This window comes from Mustelus asterias, chromosome 4 (genome assembly GCF_964213995.1).
Source record: "Mustelus asterias chromosome 4, sMusAst1.hap1.1, whole genome shotgun sequence".
NCBI classification, from domain to species: Eukaryota; Metazoa; Chordata; class Chondrichthyes; order Carcharhiniformes; family Triakidae; genus Mustelus; species Mustelus asterias.
In genome coordinates, this window is record NC_135804.1 from 104891739 (window position 1) to 104897738 (window position 6000).

Genomic DNA, 6000 nt, shown 5'->3' on the forward strand with positions numbered 1-6000 from the left:
CCCATCTGGGGAAACTCAGTCTCAGCTCCTAGTCCTTTTACCATTTCAATAAACCCAGTCACTAATCCGGTTCCTGTACCAATGTATCTGGTCACCATCCAATGACAGGACAGACAGAACCACAATGCGACTTATGTAACTCCATACACCATGACACAGCTCACTGATATAGCTAAAGTGATTGGAGTATTTGAACACTCCGGGGATCCACATGCTCTCTTTGACCAGGTCACCCAATATCGTGTTTTAAACGGCCTAGACGAGGCAGAAGAGGTTAAACTTATTCTGTTATGTTTAAGTCCTGCCATCCGTTCCGCCCTACCCGAACCCCAGAACATGGCCGGGGGAACCCTACCAGAAATGAAGGCGGCCGTTCTGGCCGCCATAGGCTACAATAGGGATGACCCGGTACAAGGCTTAAACAACTGCTAACAAAAGAGAGGGGAGCACCCGACGGCCTAAGCTGGCCGACTATGGAACCAATTTGTTGCGGTTTTCGGCCAATTAAATCGAGTCCAATTAAATGCACACCACCGGCCCACATGGATCCGGACCCTGATAGCACACGCCACCGAGGGGAGTTGGAAAGCTTGTGAAAATTTTGACCCTGATGATAATACACATACAGAAGCCTGGGCCATCCGCAAAATGATTCGTGTGTGGGAACGGGAAGTCAGACAAACAGACACCCCCAAGTCCACAAAACACGGATTGATGAACCCGATCCACACAGACCTGGCCCCGGTTTGGCGTAACGAAGGGGGGGGTGGAAACAGGGGACTGGGAAACTCATCCCCATATACCCGTGCCAATCATCGATACAGAAAACCGCATCCCCGCACAGAACCCCGATATATCCCCAACCCCAGGTACAGGGAACAAGGTAAAACCAACCCCAGATATGCACCCCCACAAGCACAGCGTTATAACTGTGGGCAACCCAACCATTTTGCCCGGGACTGTAGGGCACCACCAAATTTCAGGGGACCAGCAAACCCCGCACACCCATACACCCCTGCTGATCGCCGACACAGGGAACCACAAGGCCGCACAGGACATAGGCCCAACCCCCGACACCGAGAACGATATAGAGCTGAGCCCAGAGGCCCACGCCCACAAGCACAGTGTTATACCTGCGGGCAACCCAACCATTTTGCCCAGAACTGTGGGGCACCACCCAACTACTCCACACGACCATCTCAGCGGTTCCCCGATGATGGACCCCGACCCATGCTCCTTGAAGGACCAGCCCGACAAGCAGCTATAACCCCCACATTCCTGGCAGACAACCTAACCTACAGCGGGGAGCCCCATGAATGCCAGGTTCTGGCAATAAAAGACTCCAAGGGGCCATTTTTGCCAAAACAAAAGGGGGGAGGAGCCAGGGGAATCAGCCAAACCCAGGCTCAGGACAGTTTAAAAATTTTTGTAGATGGGTCATCCGTGGTGGAAGAGGGAAACAGGAGGACAGGATGCGGGATATACGTGGAAGACCAAGAAGGCCAGCCCCTCAGTATACAAGGTCATGGTAGACCACAAGAAAGCCGGGTGGTATCATGTGAACCAAATGAAGGCATTCGGCTTCCAGCAAAATTTTCACCAATACCATGTCACCCTGGAAGGAGTCTTTGAGTCACAAGGAAGCCCCAACCCTCACCCCACAGCACCGGACCTAAACCACGGTCCACAACCTGTACCCCAAGTTATCAACCCCCACCCAGTATCCCCAGGAACAGCACACGCAACCTTGGTCCCCGTCCCAATTTACAGGGCTTCAGGAATAAAACCCCGGCCCAGGGGACCCCGACGGAAAGGATGGGGAACCCGCAAACCTTACCCACTGTGGTGCCCCTGGTACCAGAACCGTTTGACCCGCCGCTCACTACCAGAGGTGGTAATGCAGTGGGTACCTGGCAGCCAAAGCCCGCCCACATAGGTTCCCCCCACTAAGAAAAAATCAGGACATCACAGTCCAGATTGTAAATAGCTTTATCCGTCCACTCCACGCATCACCCAATTGAAGAGGGTTTCTTATCTGCCCACGTTATACTGCGTCATAATTTTCCAACACACCACAGTTTGGTTATTGGATGAAGAATTTATTGTTATACTGTGCCATAGTCCTCCAACAACAAGGACACATGCCACATACCCAACATTTTATTTTCACGCTCTGCAAACTCCTTACCCCACTCAACCCCATCAACACTGATTGCCAACCAACCCTTCGTATGACACTATTGGCCCTTTATTATTCCTTTACTTATTTCTTTGGTTTTTTTTAAAAAAAGAGGAGTCATACGACATTCTAGTAAAGAAAAGGAAAAGAGAATCAGGTATTAATAAGAATTAACAGGTGCTACCTTGATCTTGCCCAGAATGAACTACATACTTCCCTGTTATCTGGGACTCCTCGTCTCAGACCGAACCACAGACACCACATCAACCAAAGACCAGAAGATCAGCCTACGATACCCCGGATATATGTGGTTCACCCCATGCCCGATGGAAGTACATTCGTCAGAGGTCAACCTTTTGGCACCCCTTAGAAACTTTCTGGAAGGGGACTACAAAACAATATCTAAAGAACGTAAACTCTTGCAGTTTCAAAGACTTGATTTAGATGCAGCAAAAGCAAGACTGAAGAAGGCAAAGGTCTCAGAGGCCCGTTCAGCAGCAGAACAGGAATTGCGAATTACACAAAGTGAATTTGATCGCCAGGCAGGGATCACAAGACCTTTGCTTGAAGGAATTAGCAGTACACATGCTCATCACCTTCGTTGCCTGCATGACTATGTTGATGCCCAGTTGACCTACTATGCTCAGTGTTACCAGTATATGGTTGATTTACAGAAGCAACTTGGAAGTTTTCCAACCACGTTTTCTTCCAACAACAATCAGACTGCTCCGGCTTCCCTATCGTCCTAAGGAATTTCGGAAAAAACTCGGACTTGGCAAGGGCCATCCGACATTGGGAGAGGCTCTACAATCAAGAGCCTTGATATTGCCCCATCTGTATTTAATATGTATAGTCACTTGTCATTTTGTACTGTTTATTGCTTTGTTTTGTATATACCCGATTGATGTATTGTTTCTTATTGTTTTTTTAAATTATTTTACTTCATTTAAATTTGTTGGTACTATTGTGGGTTAGGGATGATACTGTCAACCCCAAATTTGGGGTACTTGCTTGTTGAGATGGTTTGGTGAGAATTGTGTGATCCGTTTCGCAGACGCTCATTGGATCAAGAGAAGGGAATGTGGTGATATAAACAGGGCCTAGTTTTAAGGCTGATAAAATTGGATATCCTAAATTAAAGAATTGGGCATATTAAAATCAAACACAGTCAAACCTCAGGCAGGCCAATTGTACAAATACACAAACATGTCTGGGCCTGACCCATCAATCACCCATCAAAGGTCGTTTGCACTCTACTGAGACTTAGCAGGAGATCATGGCACCTCATTGAAATGCATCGGCCTATTGTTAGAAGCACAGATCGAGCCAGACTTTCTGTCACCAAGAGTTCCTGTAGATACCTTATCTGATAACACGTTCAACAACATGGAGATGGACACTAGATGGACCCTAGTGTCCTGTCTGGCAGACATCAAGAAACACACTGGGTATTGGAATCCCCTGCTGGAACCTCATTGGCCAGAAGCCAGAGAGGTTTCTGGAAAGGCAAGCAGGCTGGGGGATAAAGGGACACACTTTGAGAGACCAGCAGTGAAGACTCGACAAGGAAGGTGGCTGTGACCATTCGGAAGACTGACCGAAGAAGGAAGGAAGAAGCTGCCATCTAGACTCACGTTCGTGAAGACAGACCGGAGGGACTCAGAGAATCGAGCCTGCAGTTCAACCAAACCATCTTTACGGGTAGTATACTTGAATCTGCTGGGGTATCCTCTTGTTTTATGTGGGTAATTTAAGGGTTAATAGTTTTATTATTAATAAACTTGTTGAACCTTTACTTGTGTTTGTCTTTTGTCCATCTTGCAAATAAGGACACTGGGATAAAACCTTGGAGTAAGTAAACTGGTTGAAAGTATCTGAGAATTAACAGGTACAACACTGGAAAGAACATTTCCAACAACTCAACTATGAATCCACAGTGGCAGCTGAATTCCCCCAGCACCCTGTGGTAGATTCTATGAGTGAACCACCATCACAGGGATAGTTGCAACAATGTATTCCAACTGAGGTCACCAAAGCTGTTGGATTTTTGCTCATACCAAGAATCCATGTACTTGCCCTACAGATTAGAGAGAAAAAAAGATCCAAAGATGTGCGGGTTAGGTTGATTGGCCATGCTAAATTGACCCTTAGTGTCAAGGGAATTAGCAAGGGTAAATAGGTGGGGTTACAGGGATAGAGCCTGGGTGGGATTGTTGTCAGTGCAGGCCTAATGGGCTGAATGGCCTTCTTCAACACCGTAGAGATTCTATGAAAAATAACTCCAATCCAGCCTTGAATCCAACATCAGAAATGCAGCTTAGTTTCCACAGTATGCTCCTGTTGTCATAACAGAGAACATTCTGACCCACATTCTCTTGAATCACCTGCTTCCTGTGGCTGAGGAAATCTTCCCAGAGATGGTAGCTTTCCACAGGAACCTCTGACCTGCTTTGTTGCCAGTCAAATCCAATTAAAAAAAATGTCGAGAAAAACACCTAGGAACTTTTCAATACATTGACCAAAGTATTTGCATCAGTGGGTAGAATTCGAAGGACAGCGAGTGGTCAGCACTTGAAGTGTTGCTGTAATTCTCCTTTTTGGATTGATTTTTGCCAACCTTTTCTTAGCTCCTACCTATTGCTGACTCTCCATTCTGCAACACCCCCCATTCCAACTATATAATCCATCACATTTCGATCCCCTCTCTGTTCTGTAGAAGGGTCAATCGACATGAAGCATTAACTGTATTTCTCTTTCCACAGATGCTGCCAGAGGCACTGCAGTGCTCTGCATGGAACTTGATCCTGGGTGTGGGAGGGTAGAGGAGCCCTATGGGGTCAGAAGGAGGTGATCACAGCATGAAGGGGTAGGCCGAAGGGCGGGGCGAAGTGGGCTGGAGAACCAATGTCCCTGAAGGAATGTGCCCCAAATCATAGAATCCCTACAGTACAGAAGGAGGCCATTAAGCCCATCGAGCCTGCACCGACAACAACCTAAGCCAGGCTCTATCCCCATAACCCCACGTATTTACCCTGCTAGTCTCCCTGACACTAAGGGGCAATTTTGCATAGCCAATCAACCTAAACTGCAAATCTTTGGAATGTGGATGGAAACTGGAGCACCCGGAGGAAACCCACACAGAAAGAACACACAAACTCCAAACAGACAGGGATGAGGCCGGAATTGAATCTGGGTCCCTGGTTTGTGAGATAGCAGTTGATTTGACTTATTATTGCCACATATATTAGCATACAGTGGAAAGTATTGTTTCTTTCATGCTATACAGGCAAAGCATACTGTTCATAAAGAAGGAGAGAGCGCAGAATGTAGTGTTACAGTCATAATTAGATCAACTTAGTGTGAGGTAGGTCCATTCAAAAGTCTGATGGCAGCAAGGAAGAAGCTGTTCTTGAGTCAGTTGGTACGTGACCTCAGACGTTTTGTATCTTTTTCCTGACGGAAGAAGGTGGAAGAGAGAATGTCGGGGGTGTGTGGGGTCCTTAATTATGCTGGCTGCTTTTCCAAGGCAGCGGGAAGTGTAGACAGAGTCAATGGATGGGAGGCTGGTTTGCGTGATGGATTGGGCTACATTCACAACCTTTTGTAGCTTCTTGCAATCTTGCACAGAGCAGGATTCATACCAAGCTGTGATACAACCAGAAAGAATGCTTTCAATGGTGCATCTGTAAAAGTTGGTGAGAGTCATAGCTGACATGCCAAATTTCCTTAGTCTTCTGAGAAAGTAGAGGCGTTGGTGGGCTTTCTTAACTATAGTGTCGGCATGGGGGGACCAGGGCATGTTACTGGTGATCTGGACACCT